The following is a 20,424-nucleotide window of genomic DNA, read 5'->3' on the forward strand; positions in this document are numbered from 1 at the left end:
AAAATAACCAAAGGTGCTGTGCTTAAAACTTTTTGTGGTCTTTATTTGCACTGAGATTGAATACATATGAGGATACTGAAATGAAATGAATGTATTTTTAGTGCATATAAATAGGACAGTATCAAGTTTTCTGGTCATCTACTGTAAAGAAGGTAACTGTCATTGGGAAGCTTGTTGTTTAGACCTGAAGACAAGTCCATGGATTGAGGAAGAAAATAAGTTTGGAGTATAAAGGTTGTAGCTGGAAGTTTTCCTGTGTCCTGCTCGGTCCCGCAGCCACTCTACTCAGACCCAAGTAAACACACAGAGGCTTATATTACTTATGAACTGTATGGCCTATAGCTTCAGCTTCTTGCTAGGTAGCTCTTATAACTTAACTCAACCCTATTAATCTATATGTTGCCATGTGGCCATGATGTTACCAGTCTGCTGGCATCTTGTTGTTCCTTTGGCGGCGCCTGGTATCTCTCCCTCCTCTCCTTTCTTTTCTCTGTATATCTGCTTGGATTTCCTGCCTGCCTCTAAGCTGCCTTGCCATAGGCCAATGCAGCTTTATTTATCAACCAATCAGAGCAACACATATTCACAGCATACAGAAAGACATTCCACAGCAAAAGGTAGTATTTCCAAGCAGTTATTAAAGTTCCATGGGCCCTTCGGAAAAGGTCACTTGAATTAAATGTCGTCACAATCCACCAAGGACTGCTGATGGCTCTGGCCAAGGTGAGAACTCAATTAGACGAAAGCAGGGCTTCAAAAGATCCAATGCATTGTCCTGTCCAAACCCTGCTTTCCTCTTGACAAATGCACTTTCATGAAGTAGCATGGTAAGTTAAAAAAAAATCTCAGTGGTTCTGTGTCATTGACTTGAATGGTGCAGAGTTTCTGGTGGAAAAACAAAACAAAACAGAACAGGCTACACAGATGTCAATGTAACTTGCTGCTTTTGCAGAGAATTGGAATCCTGATTCCCAAACCCACAGTGGTGGGCAGTTCATAACTGCCTGGAACCCCAGCTTCAGAGTCTTATGCCCTCTTCTGGCCTCCATGTGCACTGCACTCACATGTACATACTCACACTGAGCCACACTGGAATAATAGAAATAAATAAAATATATTAAAAAAAAATTTCTGAAGCATAAACCCATTAGGGAAAACAGTGAGATTTATTGTCCTCTAAGGCAGTGTGCTTCCACAGACCTCAAATATACTATAAAAAAAGGTGGCCTCACCGTGAGGCTTCTGATCTCAGATTTGGAGCAGGATTTATATATTCCTCAGCATGTGACCCTGCCCCTCAGCATGTGACCCTGCCCCTCAGTAGGTGATTCTGCCCCTCTGGAGGCATTTTGTGTCCCCTGTAGGTGTCCTGTGTCCTCAGCAAGTATCCTGTCTCCTCTGTAGGTGTCCTGTGCTTCTGCAGGTGACCCTGCCCCTCAGCAGGTGGCTACAGCGCACTATACAGGTATATATTCCATCTCTCTTCACACTAGGAGCTGTGCCTCTTTGTGTCTGTATGTCACCAAAAGCAAAAGCAAGACAAAACAAATCCAACTGTTCCCAGCTCAACCATTTCCATTTAATTTGTCTTAATTTTCCAGTCAGATATGTTCTTCCTTTATCTCTACAATCATGGAAAAAGCAAAATCAATGCACAATTCCTGTTGATCATGTCAGAAACTCCTGAAAACACCATTTACAAGTTGCACCATTTCCCTCCAATAAGCCAGTCACCCCTCCCTATTTTTTTTTTTTTTAAATCCTTAGGGCCCAAAAGAAAGCAACCCTTCTCCCTATTGCACAGATCTCAGTGGTTTGACAGGAAGATGTTTATTTCTCCTGGGAAAACATTAATGCCACCAAACAACAGCAAGTTTTCAAACTTGGAAGCTCCAAGACAGGAACTAGCCCCGGCTCCAGGAGTCCCCCAGGTAGTGCTGAGTGTCTGCCAGTCCATTGCCAGTCATTCCTAATCAGTTCAGTTCACAGGGAACGAACAGGGCTCTGGCACTTCAGGGTTGGGTGACTGGAAAGTCAGAAGTGTTGAATTGCAAAAGAATCCCTGGATACTTGGAATTAGGGCTGACCATATCGTTAGATGAGGGGTTCTCAACCTGTGGGTTGTGACCCCTGAGGCATCAAATGACCTTTTACAGGGCTTGCCAATGACCATCTGCATATCAGATATTTATGTTATGATTTGTAGCAATAGTAAAATTACAGTTATGAAGTAACCACAAAAGTAATTTTTTGGTTGGGGATCACCACAACGTGAGGTACTGTATTAAAGGGCTGCAGCATTAAGGTTGAAAAACACTGCACCAGATTAATCTATGTTTTCACAGCCCCTTTTATCGAGAAACCATTTAAATATCTGTATCTATCTATATAGATACAGACATATAAATTAAATTGTTGTTTTTCTTCATGAATGTTTTAGTTGGGACTCTGTCAGTCTTAGAAGATATATTGCCTACTGCCAGAAAACCCTAGTTTTATGTAGGAGTTAATGCTTCTTTCCAGGAAACAATGGATTACTTAAATTGTTTACACTGCTCAGGAAGCAGAGTACTGAGCCTGCTTCAGGTGAGCCTCACACTGAGGATGACTGTGGCAGCCAAGCAAAGCCCCACTGGAAACACGAGGAAAAGCGAGTTCTCGTGTGTGTGTGTGTGTGTGTGTGTGTGTGTGTGTGTGTGTGTGTGTGTGGCTATAGATGCTTTCCACAACTGTTCATTTGCCAGGAATCTTCCTGTTTGCCACACCAGCTCCTGAAATTGTAATGTTCTCTTTTTTATTATTTTTTCCTTTTTGAATAGACTTGAACCTTGTTTCCACCCCCCTTTTAAAACTGAAAATAGTTTTTTTCCATACAATATATCCTGAGTACGGTTTTCAGTCCTCCGACTCCTCCCAGATTCTCCACACCTCCTTGCCCACCCAAGTTCAAATGCTCTTTCTCATCCTCCTCAGAAAACAAATAGACATTTAAAAAATAATAAAAATTAAATATAATAAAAACAAACAAACAAACAAACAAATAAACAAATCAGACTAGGAGAAAATATACAAACAGAGAGAAAATCAGAGCCCTCCCAAAAGAAAGCACAAGAAAGATACATACGCAGAGGTACACAAATTAGCACACATAAAAATTCCATAACACAAAATCGGAAACCATGGTTTATAAGCAATAGATTTGTAAGGTTAAAAAAAAATTAAAAAAATAAAAATTCTCAGACAAAGCACTATAAGGCAAAAAACCTTCTAAAAATACTACTGAAATACTAAAAACATTCCTAACTCCAGCTAATGTAACCTTCAAAATCTACAAAGTCTACAAAGGCACAATGTTCATGTCAACAGCAAATGATGGCTGTCAAGCAGTTCATTGATAAACTCCTACCTCCATTGATGTCACTCAGGTGCCTTGTGCAGAATTAGGTCAGCATCATTCATACAGACCTTTCCCATGCCTGTACTTAATATTAATACTCTGTTTTGCAGCTGCACACCACTGCCAGCGACAAAATGTTGTTTCTTCCTGGGAAATGTATGATCTTTTCAGCTGCTACACATGTATTTGCATAGTATGATACAGAATATGAGTAATAAATAGGTCAAGAGGTTAGCTTCTTTTTCTCAAATGTAGTTCAGTCAAATAACAAACCACTGCAATCAGAGCTCTTGCTACATCATTTTAAAATTACCAGCATGCTTACTGAAGTTTTGTTCAAGTATAAAGAGCAGTTAAAACACAAATTGTTACCATTGTGGTTTTGACTACGGATTTTCTTCACGATTTCTTAGTCACTACACAGTGACTGTATTTCAATATGAATTGATATGCATGTAAGTAGTGTAATACACAAGAATCAGATGGTATTATACTATTCCCAAATAATGCTTTCAACTAATGGTCCCTTTATTTGAGGCAGCAGGCTTTTCTTTTTCCATGATGTCACTTCTATTTAATATTCCTTTCTCAAGAAAAGAAATGTTCTGTATTTCTTGATCATTCAAAGCAGACCTCATATTGCATCACTACCATCAAAACCTGCCAGCATGTACTGGAATCTGAAATTCTGAATCTCAGGCAAATGGTATTTAGAATCTATGTACACTTGAAAAAGAAAGACAGTAATACTGAAACGTTTTGTGCTATGTATTTCAATTAAAACCTTATCCAAACTTGGAGCATTATTTATTAGAACTGAGAAAACGATAATAATATTGTGACTTCTTTTTTATTTTTATTTTGCAAACATTTGGGAGAACAGTTAGATCATATTCTGGCAAGTTTAGAAATATTTCAGACCATTAAAAAAACCTGGTTTCCAAACGATTGGCTCATATAATTAAGTTTGCTTTTTCTGTGAATGTACTTAAAAACCAACTACAGTAGGAGAGGAATTTATCTAAAAATGCTTTATTTTCATTTGTCAATGAACAAATGTGAAATTTTAATTTTTCTTTATTTGTTTTATTTCCTTTTTCTTCTTTCTTTCCTTTGTTCCTTCATTCCCTCATTTCTTTCTTTCTTTCTTTCTTTCTTTCTTTCTTTCTTTCTTTCTTTCTTTCTTTCTTTCTTTCTTTCTTTCCTTCCTTCCTTCCTTCCTTCCTTCCTTCCTTCCTTCCTTCCTTCTTTCTTTCTTTCTTTCTTTCTTTCTTTCTTCCTTTCTTTCTCTCATTCATGACAATGTCTCTGCCTGGGTCTGAAGCTAGCCTCCTGGCAAGTGAGCCCTAGCTGCCCTCTTGACTCCCCCTCTTTGAGTTACAGGTATATGTGGACACACCAGCTTTTTACTGGAGTAGTAGGTGTTTGAACTCAAGTCCCCATGCTTGAGTAAGTACTTAACCCACTGAACCACAAATCAGTCTTTTTATATACATAGAAATAGCAGAGGTTTGTTTTTAGGTAGCCCAAATGCCCAGATTATTGGGAGGATTATTGAGAACAGGTTTATGAGTAATAAAGGTATTCAGTTACCACACAACTTAATATGTAGCAAAAATATGTGCTTGTGATTTCTGAATTGGATAAATTTCTCTGTCTGTCCCAGTTCTGCAAAGCAATGATAAAAGTGTATCTTTACAAATTGGTGCTAATTGATAATGGAAATAAGTAGGAAGAGATTATGTAGGATATCAATGAAGCCATACACTTACATTTGGTACATTTATTTATTTATTTATTTATTCATTCATTCATTCATTCATTCATTTATTTATTTGTGTGTGTGTGTGTGTGTGTGTGTGTGTGTGTGTGTGTGTGCACATGCATGTACACAGATGTGGGCTTTCCACAGTGCATTTGTGGAGGTCAGAAGACACTTTCAGGAATTGCCTTCTACATGTAGGTTCCTGGGATTGAACTCAACTCATCAGGTTTGGTGTCAAGTTCCTTTTTCAATGAGTTGTCTCACCAGCCCTTAGACATTTATATTTGGTCATTTGCTAAGTCATTTTGCTTAACTTTGAAGAACACAGAATGTTGTTTAAGTCATAGGAAATGATATTATTTAATAATTCTATTGCTATGTTCTTCTATAATGTGAAAAAATACAACTGTGCTTTTCTTTGTTTCCATTAGTGTGAAATAAAATTTTATTTGGAAAGACAACAAACAAACAGAATCAGCAAGGAAAATTCCAAGAAGGAGTCAGCAAATTCAGACTTTAAAATCAGAAAGCTGCTCAAAGCTGAGTAAACAGAGAAGTGACATGATCTTTCCAGAGACACAAAGCACTGGAAATTTCTATAGTTTTGGACTATGACAATCCAAAGCATACAACATACTACCTTCCCTTATTATCAATCCAAAGCAACCCCAGTCAGTTACCTGGATGTGCAATGTAAGTCTTTTTCTACAGACTTTCTTCCCACTCTTGTTTCGGATTCTCTGGACTGCTCATCCACTCAGGGTAGCAACTGGTTCATCTTCTTACACAGTTAGCCACTCACGGAGGTGGTGTTGGCACACATCACTCCAGCTACTGTTTAATATCCCTCCAATCTACTCACAAATGTCCTTCCCACTTGATGTCAAACTCCTCCAATGCCTAACTTGTTAGCATTATTTTGGAGATGTTAAGTTCCCTGAGTATTTAGCACCTGTAGACTTTGCTTTTTGTTTTTTAACTGAAAGCCAAGAATAGTGTTATAGACATCAATCCAATTTTATGAAGTCTTTTGTGGAATATTCCTTTACACGGTGTGAATATATGTTGCTGTGATTGGTTTAATAAGGAAGCTGACTGGCCAATAGCTGGACAGGATAAGATTAGGTGGAAGGGCCAAACTGAGAATGTGGGCAAGAAGAAGGGCAGGGTCAAGAGTCTCAAGCAGATGCAGAGAGAAGCAAAATGGGTATGCTGTGTTTAGTAAGAAATAGGTAAGTGGCGGTGGGCGCTAACAGAGCAGATCTCTGTGAGCAGGATGGTAGGAGCTAAAGGAAATATGGGTTAATTTAAATGTAAGAGTTAGCAAGTAACAAGCCTGATCTATTGGCCAAGCATTTATAATTATAATAATAATATTAAGCCTCTGTGTGGTTATTGGAAGCAACTTGAGGGACAGAAACTTCCACCTACAAACGACACCCAAACATTCAGCACCTACATCCACATAAAACCCAAGAGAACTTGGGAAGGGCTTCTATACATACAAAACGGAGCCAGGTGCGGCATCGTAGTCTCATGTCTCTTATTCCAGCTGCTACACAGAGATACATCTCCCAGTCACTGTCTGTGGACTTGAACCACCAGCCTGAGCCCTGCCAGTAAGCCATGAGCTAAGCCACTTGGTGAGTCCCCACAGTCTCTCATACAGGTGGTGGTATAGAGAGGAGGCTTCTCTCTGTTGCCTGCGGAAAGAACCAGCTGTCATGCACTAAGCTATGCTACACCAGTGGCAGCTGACATACCAGTTTAAGATTCATCTCATGCAATCAAAAAACAATAAAGATGCTCAGTAAAAACAGATGCAGACAGAAAATGCCTCTAAAGAGGTTACTGTGTGTTTGAAAATACACATAGGATGGGGAGAGAAAAAAGAAAGGGTAAAGAAAGTCATAGATTAAGAAGTAATTAAAAATAATAAAGTACTTAAAAAGCAATAGAGTAATAAAAATATAATAAGCCATGTAAAGATGGGAAATGCACAGAGTCTGGGTTCTGTATGTTATTGTGTTGTCTTTAGATTTTCTGATTGCTAATGAAGGAACAACAACTGCTAAGACTCACTGGATTGTAAAAATTGCTGTATTAAACCAACCTATATATTTTTAAAGTGTCTTGACTTCAAAATGGAAGTAAAAAGGTATGTTACTTTGGGAGAGAGGTTATGCTTTTATTTCCACAGGAAATGAGAAGCTGTGGATTCATTCCAGGTTAAATATGATCAGATTTGATCCAGGAAGAACCCCTGAAAATTCTGACTACAAAGATAAAGAAAAAAACCTGGAAAAACTACAAAACACATAATGTATATTTTACCTGCTCAAACATACAACAACAAAAAAAATCATCTTTGGCTAACTTGTATACAACACACAGTCTATACTTGTATTAATACAGAAATGTATGATACCTTTAAAAATTTATGTATTTTCAGAGCAAGAAAAAAACCAGACACCAATGAAAATGGATGGCTTAGGTGATCCAGCATCTCAAAATGTCTGTGACAGTCTTCTCAAAATTCTGCATCCAAAACAGCTTCAAGGCTGATATGGTCCAGCCTCACAAACTAACAGTGAAGATCTAACAATTTTCCTGGTTTTCTCAAGGTTCCCCCCAAATTCCAGCTCCCCCAGACAATAGGAAGCAATCTAGAGAAAACAATGCCCACATTCCCCAAAGATGGATTATGGGTGCTCACCATCATTTCAATGGGGATTTGGTTATAAGGTGTTATTGGTCGCAGTCAAGGAAAAAGTTAAACCAAGGAGTTAAATTCAAAGACCTCTTTCTAAAGGAAAAAGGGGAGATACAATATAAAAGTGATGAGATAAAAGGGTAGATTATTGAATCTACTTAAATCCAAAAACAACTATTAATTTCAAAATATTTTACATTGGTGTAGATTTTGGTTTATTGATACAAATTTAAAGTTACTTTTGCTATACTGTATGTATGCTTCTACTTTTGTTTGGGGTATTATGCTTATGTAACTCATTTTAAAAATGTAATATATGACTAAGAAATACAAGTTAGTAATTAGTTATCTATAATAATCAAACTTAGAGTCATGTTAGGTATGTTTTCAAGGTCATACACAGATATATTTAGATAGATAGATGGTCTTCAAATACTGAAAAGACTTACAAAACACGGCATTTAATATGTTTAATAACCTAAGGTTTTTCATAACAGTAAAATACATCCGCTTCTGGAAGCACCAAGCTACTTCAAAAGAAGATGATGGGCATCGAGGAACCTCTGTATGGAGTTTACTTTCTTTATGGAAAATTCTAGCCATACGGACCTCATTTGCTGACAGTTACTGTCCAAACTGGACCATTGGGATGCAAAAGAAAGTGATTGCCAAACTTTACCAAGACAAGACAAGGTAGGATAGTCCTTCAAGATTCCCTGCTTCTCAAAGATGTCTGTCACCTGTACTAGGCCTATATAGGCCTGTATAGGCCAAGGTAAGATGTCCCAACATTACAGAAGAACTTTGGGTGACTGTCCAGGCTGCCAGATGTCCCTGTCATTAGATAACATTGTTGGCCTTAAAGACTAAATAATTAGACTTAAAGTTTTCCTTAGTCACAATAAAAGGTAAATTAGGTATAATAATTTAGACTCACAAAGATAAAATAGATAATAGAGTATTTTCTCTAATTTTGCCAAGTACAAATGGAATAAATATTGTAACTGTAATTCTTATTTCATAACTGTTTTTCTTGTATATAATTTTACCGTGTTAAACTTGAAATCTTTCTTTTTAGTTAGTCAAAAAGGGGAAAATGTGGGATATTTCTTTATATATGATGCTGTGATTGGTTTAATAAAGAAGCTGACTGGCCAATAGCTGGATGGGATAAGGTTAGGTGGCAGAGCAAAACTGAAAATGCAGGGAAGAAGAAGGGAGGGGTCAGGAGTAGCAGGCAGAGGAAGAGAGAAGCAGGATGGGCATGCCATATGGAGGAAAGGTACCAAGCCACATGGCAAAGCATAGATAAGAAATATGGCTTAACTTAAACATAAGAGTTAGCTAGTAACAAGCCTGATCTATTGGCTGAGCATTTATAATTAATATTAAGTCTCTGTGTAGTTACTTGGGAATGGCTTGAGGGACAGAAACTTCTGCCTACATTTGTGGTAAGCACAAAAATGGCATCTTAAATAAGTTCATGTCCTAATCCCTGGACCTTATCAGCATTTTCTTATAATAAATAACTGAGCATTAGGTCATGCTGTAGATCAGAAACAGAAAAACAGCTATCTATCACGATCCACGCCTTCAGATAGAGAACAAAAAAAAAAAAAAAAAAAAAAAAAAAGCTTCAGTTTCTGTTCAGTATATCTGCTTTCTATCACCATGAAAGGTGAAAAAGCTGCTCATAAAGGCTCAAAAGTTGAATGCAAAATGGGAATCAAGAAAGAACTAGAAACTAAAAAGTGAGGCACCATTTTCTAGCTTGTATCTATCTGTCTTTTCTAAATAAATTTATTAGAGACACAATATGGGACACAATACCACAAGTCATCATCAGAAGAGAGGACCAGAGTGCTCAGAGGAGCATGGAATCAGAGGAGAAAAGGGTAGGAGATACAGACCACTCCAGATGGCTACTAGAAATTGAGGAGACAGCTTCTCCCTCAGATCCTGAGGACAGGAGCAGCCTTGCTTACACTAGACACTGTTTAGTGAAATGATTGTGGCTCTCAGACCTCCAGAACCTAAGTGAACAAACAATTACTGTTTTAAGTCAGTGAATCTTTAGTACTTTGGTGTAGTGGAATTTTAAGAGACTGGTACCAAGAATCATGAAGAACCAACCTGAAAATGGAAGTTGTAGACACACTGAAAAGTTCTATTTGTCGTCATCTGAGCTGAGGTGGGGCAGTCTGTTTTTTACTTTCTGTTTTTAAAGATCTATAGAGTGGTCCCATTTTTAATTAGTTAATTAATTTTACAATCTTTCTTTTTTTTTCCCAGAATGGCTGGAACACTCTACTTGCCTTTAATTCACTTGAAATACATAATTTATCCTTTTGTGATTTGCTCAAAGAAGAAACAGAATAAAATAGAACCAAATCAAAGTCAGAGCTGAGCTGAGTGGCTGGTGGGCAGGCAGCAGCTGCACCTACAGTTCTATAAAGATCTGGATCTGGAGACAGTAGTTGCAATGATGCCGAAGAGCTCAATAAAGGGACAATTTTGGAGACAAAACATCTCATTTTCTTTAAGCCTATACTCTTCTGCTGTGGTCTGGCCCTGCCCTCAACTCTGCTTTTTAATCTCAAAATTTGTAAGGTGTGTGTGTGTGTGTGTGTGTGTGTGTGTGTGTGTGTGTGTGTTTGTTCTTCTGAACTAAGCCTATCCTTGGCTTATGAAACATGTGAATTGGAAAGCTGTTCTCAAAATGGGCTCCCTCCTGGAGAACGTCCCAAACCCCAGCTTGCTTTAATTACTTACCAAGAAGTTTTCAATGAACTGCTTTGAACCTGGCATTCACAATGCACTCGCCTTGTACTGAGCGATAGCTTTATGACAGGAAGCTTTGTTAGCTGGACCACCCGGGGGGATGCAGCTTGAGCAGAACATGGCCGCCCGGACACTTAAAAGTGTGGGCTCTTTTGGACATACCACACCTGTGTTCCCTTGGCTGCCTTTCCCATGTAATTCAAGGTGTTGAACTTAGTCCTGAGAGATTTGTATCAATGGTTTCATTTATAGGTCCTTCTAAGGCCCACATTCCAGAAACTTCTTCCTGTGTAATTTGTAGGTGCCAGAAAGCTATGCAAATTACACATTCAGGTGGTGTCTGAGACATGATGCAATTGTGTTTATGTAACAGCTGAAGTTTGAGATGAAGCCCTTAGCTTCCCCACCCCTTCCCCCAGGCCTGGCCCCTTTCAGTGTTGGGCATTGAACCCAGGGTCTTGTGCATGGCAGGCAAGAGCTGTAGCACTGAGCTACTCCCCAGCCTCTCATTTGGATTTTGATTCCATCTATGATCTTCAAAGTCAAAACAAAGATAAAGTTATTATTGGAACAGATGAACAAAGTGATTTGAACATAAATTCTGACAGAGGGCCGTGATAGCTCTGTTTGTCTCAAACATATTGACCATCTGCCTTGCTACTTTCCATAAGAAAAGATGTATTTTTGCTCTTTAAAAACAATTTATTAATATTATTATTTTAAAAGATGCATTTATTTTATTCCATGTGTTCATGTATTTTGCCTGTGTTCCTGGTGCCTATGGTGTCGGAAGAGAGTTGCCTGGAAATGGAGTTACAGAGGTCTGTGGGTCACCATATAGGTGCTGGGTATTAAACCAGAGTCTGCAAGAGCAATAAGTGCTTTTAACCTCTAAGCCATCTCTCCAGCCTCGAAAACAAATGTTTTTAACTCCCAAATCTCACCAAGCTGCCCAGGCTAGCCTTGAACTCAAAGTGTAGTCCAGACAGGCATTGGACTTGCAATCGCCCTTCCTCGGAACACCTGCCCCATTAGCTAGCCTTACAGGTCTTTGGACCTGGCCTGGAGATAAGTATACATGTTTGAGAGGAGCATTGTGATGCTTTCAGGCATATAAATACATTGCGTAGTTATCCAGTCAAGCTAATTATCATATCCCTCACCTCACACGCTTATCATTTGTTTGTATTATGAACAAGTAAAAATTATTCATGGTAATTTTTGCTGGATCCCATTGGTACTTCCTGTTTTAACTGTTTTTGGCTCATGCAGCTCCTTTTTTAGCCTTTCCCAATACCTGGTCCTTGGTCTCCACTATTCTACTCTCTACTTTTATGACTTTTCCTCTTTTAGACTCCAATCACAAGTGAGGCCACACCACATATGTTTTCCTGGACATGTTTTATTTGATTTATCATCTTGTCTTTTAGATTCATTCACATCACAGACAACAGAATTTTCATTCACTCATTCACTGATGTCAACTTCAATTGCCTTTATCTTACCTCCCGTGAGGTAATGTGCTGTAATGTACACAAGGGCGGACATCTCTTCTACATCAGTGATTTCAATCCCTTTGAATATATATATATATATTCAAAGTGGGTATTTCTGGATTGTATGGGTGAGATTTGTCAGTTAAAAATAAATTTTTAGGGGCCTGAAGGGATGGCTTAGATGTTAAGAGCACTTCTTCCTCTTGCAGAGGATCCTGATTCAGTTTTTAGTTTTAGTTTCTTTAAAACATATTTTATTACATTGATCTATTTATGTACATGAGTGTATATACACATGGGTGTGTGTGCATACCACAGGGCACACATGGAGGTCAGAGAACGACTTGGAGAAGTCAGTTCCTTCCTTCAATCATGTGGGTCCCAGGAACTGAACTCAGGTCATCAGGCTTGGCAGCACAGGCCATCTTGATGGCCTTGATTTTAGTTTTTAATAAGTCTCTATGCTGTTTTCCAAGATGTTTGTATTGACTTACGTATCTAATAGCAATGCACAGGGCTTCTTTTCTCTTCACATTCTTACCTCAATGCATTTCTCTTTCTCTTTACAAAAGTCATGTAACATGTGATATCTATCTCACTGTGGTTTTAGTTTGCATTTCCTCTGTTACTGATGGTGTTAAGCATTTTTCCACATCCCCGTTGGGGATTTCATCCTTTCTGTGTGTAGACAGCCAGTTTTCTCAGCATTGTTTATTGGAGGGCTTTGGGATTTTGATAACGGTCACTTTGTGTGTGATGGACACTCTAGTACTCCCACTCCTTCCGATGCCTGGGAGAGCTCTTTCCACCACCACCTCCTCAGCTTCTCGTATCAACGTGGAATTGGAACCTTGAAACTGGTCCCTGAGAGGTTTGTTTTGCGTTCCTTCCAAGAGTGGGTGACAATGATCCTTTAAACAACTAGTGGGATAGCTGAACTTTTTATGTGGACTCTGGATTTGAACTCAGAACCTCAAGTTTTGCAGCAAGCATTCTTCTCTTTCTCTCATTCCTTCTTTTCTCTCTTCTTCTTCTTCTTCTTCTTCTTCTTCTTCTTCTTCTTCTTCTTCTTCTTCTTCTTCTTCTTCTTCTTCTTCTTCTTCTTCTTCTTCTTCTTGACAAGGTTTATCTACATAGCCCTGCTGTCCTGGAACTTACTATGTAGACCAAGCTAGCTTCTGCCTCTGCCCGCTGAGTGCTGGGATTAAAGGCAATGTGTTACCATGCCTGGCTCTGTTGACATTTTTAAAAAGGAGTTCTTAAATCAAACAAACCTCCTAGAGAAGATGAATTAAAAGTCAAGGAAGAGCAAATAATGGCCTAATTGTGCTCTGATAAAATGATTTTTTTCATCTATCTGTCGTCTCTATATCTACCAAACATTCATGTGAAAATAATGTCAACTCATAAGCTTGTTTGGGAGGTGAGCAAGAAGCACTGTGAGTGAGTGCTAAGCTGCACTTGTTCTGTACTGCCGACCCTCTCAACTTCGGTCTGGGATGCTCGTTACACAGCCAGCCCCAAAGTGAAGCATAGGCAGGTAGATCATTTGGACTTTCCCCAATCTTTCATTGGATTCTAAAAAATTAAAACCACTGATGTATACAGGGAAAGTGAATTAAATTTTATTGCTTCTATTTACCTCTCGCTTCTACATCTCTCTCTCTCTCTCTCTTTTTTTAAAGATTTATTTATTTATTATGTATACAATGTTCTGTATGCACATATCCCTGCAGGCCAGGAGAGGGCATCAGATCTCATTACAGATGGTTGTGAGCCACCATGTGGTTGCTGGGAATTGAACTCAGGACCTCTGGAAGAACAGCCAGTGCTCTATAACCGCTGAGTCATCTCTCCAGCCCCATATCTCTCTTTTCTATCTTTTTTTCTCCTAGCCTCTTAGATACTTTATCCTCTTTTTAATTTTACTAACTTATTAATTTGGACATATGAGTTCAGCATCTTTATAGAGCAAAGACAGTTTGATTTTTTTTTTAAAAAGAAATTTCATACAGCTAAACTTGGTGTTATTGGAGTTTAAAGGAGATTTCATAGATTTGAACTTCAGCTCCAGCCTCTTCTTTCTGCCATGGAACTTGTAGGTGGACCCTGTTCCTGTCTGCATTGTGACCTTCCTCACACAGCGACAAGTAACAGTTGACAGCAAGCTGCCTGCTTCCCCAGGCAAGATGTCGGAGACCTAGCCTCAGTGTCTCAGAATGAGGCCTTATTTAAAAACCAGGTCTTTACAGGTAGTCAAGATAAAGGGGGCCATTAGCGTGAGCCTTGTAACTGTCTGTAACTGTCATTCCCCTTTTGCAAGGGGAAGTCTGGACACGAGACAAGCACAGAGGGAAGGCCACAGGAAGACATACAGGGAGAAGGCAGCAACATGACCAGAATGTGGGATGCTACTCAAGCTGGAAGAGGCAAGAGAGCGTTCTTTCCAAAAACTGTCAGAGGAAAGGTAGTTCGAGACCAGACTGGGCTGCACAGCAAGTCACTGTGTCCACAAATAAAGTGATAATTAATAATAATGATAATAAATGTATAAATCAATTTTAGAAATGTAGCTTCTTGTCCATACTCCTTAGACTTTAAGCCAGTTCATCTGATACTTCAATTAGATCTTTTTAATACAATATCTTTTTTTACTCCTGACTCCTGGCCCTAATTCCTCCCAGATTCACCCTCCCATGTCTCCAGTTGCTTCTGACTTCACATCCTCTTTATTATTATTATCAATCTTTTTTTTGATAATGCTACCATATACTCATGGTTATGGGTCCATCCTCTTGTACTTGGCTGCCATAACCAGGGCCCACAACCTTAAAACACAACAGCAACAAAACCCCACTAACCCCCAGAAGCTGTCAACTCTCAATAGCTCCTCAGTTAGGGGCTTGTGAGCCCAGACTAGCCTTGAACTCAGGATCTTCCTGTGGCATTCTCCAGTAGCTGGGATTCTAGGCATCTGCCACCATGCTGGACTGCATGGCTTCCTTCTCTGCTGGTTATGGATGTGGCACAGAGTTGCCAAGGCTGAGTCGCATATGGCCTTGTTACCTTGCATACCTAACATAAACCAAACTTCTGTTTTCTCTGTTCTGCTTGAATTAATTTGTTAAATCACTCATTGATGAAGTGACCTGCAGCTAAAACGCAGTCCATGCCTGTGGGACTTGTCATTGTCTCTGTCTTTCCTTATCAGGTGCAAATTGTAAGAGAGAGGGTGGAAATCTCTCCTTAGTTCTAACAGGATACAGAAAACATTTTTAAATATATGAAAGGTGGTATTAATATTATTCCTATGTTTGTATTTTTTAGTGTTTGATCTGACTATATTTACCTTAGAAAACTATTTGTCCCCAAATCTAATTATGTTTATAATTATATATAATTAATCTTAACAAAACCTAGAATATGTGAAAAGTCATCTTAAAAAGACCCATTGCCAGTTTGATTCTAGTTTATAAGGACGAATTATCAATTATAAAATGTTATAATACTCTTCAATATTGTGCTCAGTTCTCTTTATCGTGGTGGAAATCATTGTGAAAAACCATGGTGGAAAGTTATTTGGAAACGCATCTGAGGTTAACTGTCAGAAGGAAGGAATTAATTAAGAGTGGAGAGGGTAAAAAGATCATGCTTGCATGGTCTTATTATCTTCGTCTGGATCTTCTGTTTTGTAAATTTTCATTGTTACCTTAACCGGTCAGATTCCTCTGCCGTTATTATCATTCATTATCACGTAGCCCTCCAGTTCCAACAGTGTACAGAGATAGCAAAAGGAGATTAAGCACAATGCATACCAAAAGGCAGAGTCATTTGAAATGCTTCCAAAATCAATTAGAAATTAGCTGTGGATTATCAGTGTGAGGTGGGAACATGATAGCAGCTAACTGAGAACTGCCTGTGCACATGTGCCCAGCTGTGCCCAGCTGTGCCCAGCACACACTTGTTTTTGTACTTCCGTGAGACAAGGGAAAGGTCCAAAATTATCCCGCCCCTTCTGGTCTTTGACTGACATCATTGACTACGATGGCAAGGAGCTGATATTACTTAACAAGGTGTGGACTTGCTCCATCAAGTGCAGCTTAGGGCTTACTTCGGTGGTGGTATGGCTTGCCTCCAAAACATGCTCAGGAGCTGACATTATTATTTCTCCCTACATGTCTCAACCCATAGTGGGCTTAAAATGTGGCCATCAACTAATGGAAAAACAGTTTGTAACACCTTCCCCCTGCATCACCATATGCACTCGAGTCCTCTCTGGGCTAACTGGGTCCCAGGACACCAAAGAGAATCCTAAACCATTAAACTATGGGGGTTACTTGTGAGTGTCTTTTATTTCCAGTATGCCTGTGTTCCTCATAAAGCTTGGGAATCTTTATTTGGGGGCTGACTGTCCTGTTAAAATCAACTAGCCAATTAACTTTTATCTGGGACTTCTTGAAAGGTACATGAACTAACTCTTTGGCAACCCTAAGTCAGGTGACTGGCCTCGTTTTCACCAACTTTCACTTTGATAGACATAGTTTTGAAGGCTTTCCTCCTCCTCTTCCTTTTTCGAATTGGAGGTGTCAAACATGCCCCCACTGCTTACCATTGCCTATCTGTCTGTGAAGGAGAGATGGAAAATTCACATTGAAACCGCACAGCCAGGACCTCTTAATGAAGTGGCGTTAAAAGCTGTTGGCCCAGAGCCAAGTCTGCTCAGGCAGGGCGGTGTGGTCCTGAGAGGGTGGGGACAGGCAGGGAAACACCAGGGACTCACATTCTGCATATCCCTTCGAGGAAGGCCACGCGTTCAGATGTAATATTTAAAATGCCTCCTTACTAATTTCAAAGCAAGCGTTTAGTAGCCTGTTAATCCCAATGCTTAGAATAATAACTCAAGACATTTGCTTCAGTTTAGACAAAGCCCTCTAAGTGGTCTCCTTTCATTTTCATCTGCACGAACAGTTCGTGGTTGTAATATTTGAGCTAGGTTTTAAAACTGTCTTAGTAAGGGAAACACACTTTTGTTTTTTTAACCCGTCAAACTGATTTTTAAATATCTTCTTTCCTAAAGACCTTCACCTTGCCCTAGTGACACAGGATGTACTTCCTCAGCTGTGGTAGATTCTTATAGACTGAAAGAGAGAACGTCGAACAGAAAACAGAGAGGAAGAGGTGAGCTTTGCCCGCTGTCCCAGACCTCCTCCACGTCTTGCCTTTTGTGAACTTCAACCATGGTCATGTCCGTCCGAGATGGAAAGAGGAGGGAGTCCACAGCTGAGGAGCAAAGTGTGGTGACATTGGACCACACGGCCCCTACCAAGAGATTGCTTGTACGTGGTGTGTGTTCTCTAGCTATCCCTCAGGTCTCCCTTATGTGATTACAGCATGACTGGGAGGTGAAGGCTAGGACAGATAGATTAATACGACAGCTTTTCTTCACAACAAAGTCATTTGTTAAACACAATCCCCGGGAAAGCTGACATCATAAAAGAGGTGAGATAGCATTGGGAGGCAGTTACTACTCTCTGGATCCTTGAACTCCAGAGACTTAATGATCTTCAAATAAGTAGTATTTAAACAAATCCCTTTTCAAATGAAACAAAGGTCTGCGGAGTTTATTTGATAATCACCACAAAGTTTAAGTGGCTCAGAAAACTCCCATGAATTGATATTTTGATAACAACTGCATGTAACGCATAGGCTTTTGACTCCTAAGAGTTAAAGGTATCTTTGTTGTTGCTGTTGTTAATTTCTGACTTTTACCAGTACTCTGTCAGAAAAAAAAGATTACTACTGTCTCCAGCCTTTGAGCTTAAGTGATCGTTTGTAAACTGGAGGGAAGCTGGTGGGAAGAAGTTCTTTATCCCCAGAGTTGATGTGACCGCATGTACCTACATTCCCTCAAAGTATAAGCAGGGAACTCCCACACCTTTATTCTAGTACAAAATGCATAGAGAATGAATTCTGTAATTCTGAAGGCTAACATCTGCTCTGTGAGGCCTGACAGGCAGCTTGAGAGCTCTGCAGGGCTCTTCTAAGCACAGTCTGTGAAGTCAGGCCCCTCTGAGGGGCATCCGTCACAATGGGAAGGGTTTTTGTCTATGTGCGGATTCTTGAATAGTTGGATTTTGATATAGGACCCTTTGAGAGGCTGATTAAAGATAGAGAATTCAGTGACACACACACACACAACACACACACACACACACACACACACACACACACACACACATTTTACAGCTTGTTAGAGAGTCCCACAAAACCCTGAAGCCTGTACACCTCCACTCCTGTCCAACATACAGACTATATTTCGATTGGTGAACCCATCTTGGATTTTGAAAAAAAAAAAAAAAAGCCTTTCCAGGCTGTCTACATTTTATTGCTACTTTTTGGCAAGGGAAACTTAAAAAAAAAAAAAAGTCCAGCTGAATGAGATTTCGTAAAAGGAAGAAAGAAGAAGCAAACTTAAAAATCCCAACAACTCCTGAGATTCAGTCCTTTAGCAAAGGATCAGCACGGCCCGCTTTTCCAGGCTTTTCTATTCTGTTCTTCGTTGAAGTTCTGGCCTGTGGTGCCCTGGCCTCCAGCCTGCCTTGCCCTCCTGCTTGGCACGGTGCGGCAGCGCATTCTTCCCTGTTCTCAGCTGAGACGACCACTGGGTGAAAATGCTTCTCACTGAATTCTCATTTAACGTGTGAAACTGGGTCTTTTTCCTCCAGCCTGTGCAGTTTTGGTCACAGGATGTTGCCCCTTTCTTTTAAAAAGATCTTTGAGGGGAATAAGTTCTGAACTCAGAATTTATTTTCCTTTCTCGAATTAGCTGTAGACAGAGGGCACTGACTCATTTCACATGCAAGCGGGTGCGTGTGCTGTGATCAGTCCCAGATCGCCCTTTAGCACAGAAAGTTAAGAATAAGCCAGTTTCACAAGCCTCTCCGTTCAGTGCTTGCCTCAGTCTCACACCTGAAAACCAGCCTTGTCTATGAGCTCTCCTAGACTGGCGGCCTGGAGAAGGAAGTTCAATGGTCATCTCCCACTAGTTGGCATTTCTTTATGTGCAGTTTCCCAATCTCCCACTAGTTGGGGCTCTACACAAAGAAAAGAAAACAAAGGGGCTCCCGGGGTGGAATTATTTACTACCAAATACACTGTGTAAGAAGACTTTAAACTATTTTCTGTGTTCCTGAAAATGCGATTGCTAAGTTAATTTTGGTTCCAACACATCGACCACAGGTTTTATTATATTGGTGGTCCTGTTTTATTTGCTCTTCTTACCTTTTGGCACAGTTTACAGGTAGTCGACTCAACTCTGCATAGTTACTCCGAGTTATGAAACTGAAAAGCGCACAGGGGGAGAGTTAGCACACTGAAGCAAGTCCGTCTCCTCAGGAAGATTTCCTCTACCCCTCTCTTAGCAGCACGAAACACTGCACATGATAGATGTTTAATAAATGTTTGATTTGAGAGGTTTTTTTTTTCCTTTTTTCCAGACTTGAGGATTTCCGCATCAGGGTAAGGAACAGAATTTGGACAAGATTCCTGATAGCAGTTTTCTGGGAACACTGCTGTTAGGAAACTGTCTTGGTTTACGCTAATGTTTGCTTCTGTCTCTGTCTTCCTTTGGCCAGGATGAAAGATCCCTGCGGACAGTCACAAATAATCAAGGCTCTCCAGCGCTTTGCTTCCACTTGCGTTCTGTTTTAGGTTTGTTTGTCTTGTCTTTCTCCACCTCCCCAGAGATCCTTTGGCAAATCTGATAAACAATGCCTTTTTCTTGCCTAAGGCAGAGAGACCAGTTGAATACAATGGGAGGCCAGAGTTGGCTGAAAAGCTGGCTGCAGGTGCTCCCAGCATTGTGGTCATTTAAACCAGATGCTGGGAAGATGGAGCACCTGCTTCCCCTCTCTGTGTACACTTCAGAGACTGTGCTCCTGCATCGGAGAGGCCAGTGAGAGGTTAAAACTAACGATGCCCACACTGCAGCAGCATCCTCTGGCACATCAAATGACGTGTACTAGCAACAGTTTCACACGGAGCCTCTTTAAATCCTCAAACATACATAGTTCAATTGAATGTTCTCTCCCCCTTTCCAGACGTAACATCACTATTCTGTACACACACACACACACACACACACACACACACACACACACACACACGGCCCTCTGTAACAGAATCTACTTAAAGCAGACACCAGATCTAACTTTATTTTTCTCTGGGTTACATTATCTAGAAAGAAAAGACTGGCCAGGGACAAGAGGGTGAT

This window comes from Peromyscus leucopus, chromosome 8a, assembly GCF_004664715.2.
Source record: "Peromyscus leucopus breed LL Stock chromosome 8a, UCI_PerLeu_2.1, whole genome shotgun sequence".
Taxonomy (NCBI): Eukaryota; Metazoa; Chordata; class Mammalia; order Rodentia; family Cricetidae; genus Peromyscus; species Peromyscus leucopus.